This window comes from Corapipo altera, unplaced genomic scaffold (assembly GCF_003945725.1).
Source record: "Corapipo altera isolate COAL_440 unplaced genomic scaffold, ASM394572v1 63016, whole genome shotgun sequence".
Taxonomy (NCBI): domain Eukaryota; kingdom Metazoa; phylum Chordata; class Aves; order Passeriformes; family Pipridae; genus Corapipo; species Corapipo altera.
Genome location: NW_020889721.1, coordinates 1 through 1,977, shown reverse-complemented (window position 1 = coordinate 1,977; position 1,977 = coordinate 1). Strand labels below are relative to the sequence as shown.

Genomic DNA, 1,977 nt, shown 5'->3' with positions numbered 1-1,977 from the left:
GCCGCCTGCAGCGCCAGCAGCTCCCCCTGCAGTGCCGACAGGTACGCGGCGCCCATCGGGGCGTTTTTTTCTCGGTCTTTCCTCCTCCTCCTCCCCGTCGATCCCCTCACGCCGCGGCGGGAAGCGCGCGCCGCGCTGGGCGGACGCGAAGGGCGTGAAAGGCCCGAGGGGGCAGCGGGCTCGGCTCCCCTCAGGGCCGGCCTCGGCGGCGGGTGCCCTCGGATCCCCGATGAGTTCCGCGGTTCTTCCCGGGAAAACGGAGATCTGTGCGAGCGGGATGAGGGGCGGCGAGCGGGCCCGGCCCTCGCCTCGGTGATCCAGCGGGGATTTAAGTGATGCACCTGGAAGGAGCCCTTGCGGTGTGATTTTCCTGTCCCCTCCCCGAGGGGTAGCCGGTATGACACGTTTGTTTGCTGCTGGTACCTTCAAGAGCCTCTCAGTGGTTTTCTTGAGCATTACCATGTATATTAATGATGTGGTGGCAAGCAGGACACGGTTTGGTGCAGTGAGGACCGTTGTCCTGACATTAATCAGCGCGCTGGTTTAATTGATTGTGCTGTCTGCACAGGGATTCTTGTGCTGGTGGTGTAGCACAGCACCTCCGAGCACTTACCTGGGTGTGGATGGGAGGGTTTCACTCGGTTCCTGCTTTGTGTTTCTACTGGAGTTGCCTTAAATGGTGCCTGAAAGTTGGCTCTGTTCGGCAGAACCCAAGCGCCTGTGCTGAAAGCATTGTCTTTGCTCTGTGTTTTCCAACGGGAGAAGATGAGGAAGCTGAACAGTCATTGAAATAAGTATCTGCTGTTCTGTATATGGAGAATCAATTCTGCCAGTTTTGGCCCAAGCAGGTGTCTTCCCAGACCACTGCATGTCCTGCTTCTCTTCTGTGCTGCTGGTAACTGTTTTTTCCAGTTGTACAAAAGGCAGATGTTCCTGCCATGATGACTTTCCAGAGGTGTTTGTGTGGTATGTATGGGAAGTGGAGAATCCTGTTGTGATGCTCCATATGATCTTGGGCTTTTAGTGTATAGGTTGATCTGGAAGAGCAGCTGAGATCTTTGTTTCTGTCGTGCCCTGCAAGTGACTGGATTAATTTACAAGAAGAATTCAGTGAGTGAACTTCCTGTTGTAAAGTCACATTTTACTGGGTTCAGATTAAGAGCATCCACGGTCTGGGATACTACTGGGGCAGGGTGGCATAGTGACATGTATGAAATGTGTCATTTAACCTGGTCATTACATCTGTCATAAATGTCAGTAAATCTGTCACTGACCAACGCCTGGTCAAGGTTTTCATGTGGCTAATGTTTAAAATAATAATAGTAAGAATTCACTTCCTAATTTCAGTGTTTTGAATAGCTCTTGCATTGTAACCTTTCTGTACAGCTGAAGCTTTCCTTGTTCAAGTAGTTCTTGTGCAATAATTCCATTGAAGGACACAGACTGCCTGGATTCTAAACCTGAGAAGCACCAACATATTTTGGTATTTCAGTATTTAGTACTTAATATTTTTATATTTGGCATCTGTGAAAAATGCTATTTCCCCTCTCCCTTCCCAGTAGATATGAAATAGGAAAAACAGAACACTGTTTGCCTTGATATCTTTCTTAACTTCAGAGTATCCAGGTAGCTGCTGGAATGCAGGAGAGGTTGGTTCTTGTGAAGTAGGGCCATTCTATAACTTCTTGCTAAGGTACAATTGTCCTTGTTTTCTTCTGCCTGTTTGAACTAATGTGAAATAATTTTTACCTTCTATATATGGACTTGTGTATTGCTGCAAAAAATAATCCTTCTGCGATGGAAATGGAGCAGAGCAGCCCCTCGACACCCCTGTCACCATCCTTTTATCTGCTGCCCTCGGCTGGGGCCTCCCCCAGGCACAGCTGTGCTTCCCTGTTCTCTGTGGGGCCCAAGGAGTCAGTCCCTGGTGTTGTGGGGCTCTCGAGGCCCTGGGTCAGTCCCCGCCATTTTGGGGCA

At 49.9% G+C, this 1,977-nt stretch overlaps 1 long non-coding RNA gene across 1 annotated transcript; it reads left to right on the top strand.

The window, feature by feature from the left end:
- The first annotated feature begins 837 nt into the window (after positions 1-837).
- LOC113942284 lies at positions 838-1,693 on the top strand. The gene is made up of 2 exons (XR_003525886.1): positions 838-1,483; positions 1,618-1,693. It is a non-coding gene; the product is annotated as an uncharacterized LOC113942284 (long non-coding RNA).
- Positions 1,694-1,977: the final 284 nt, after the last annotated feature.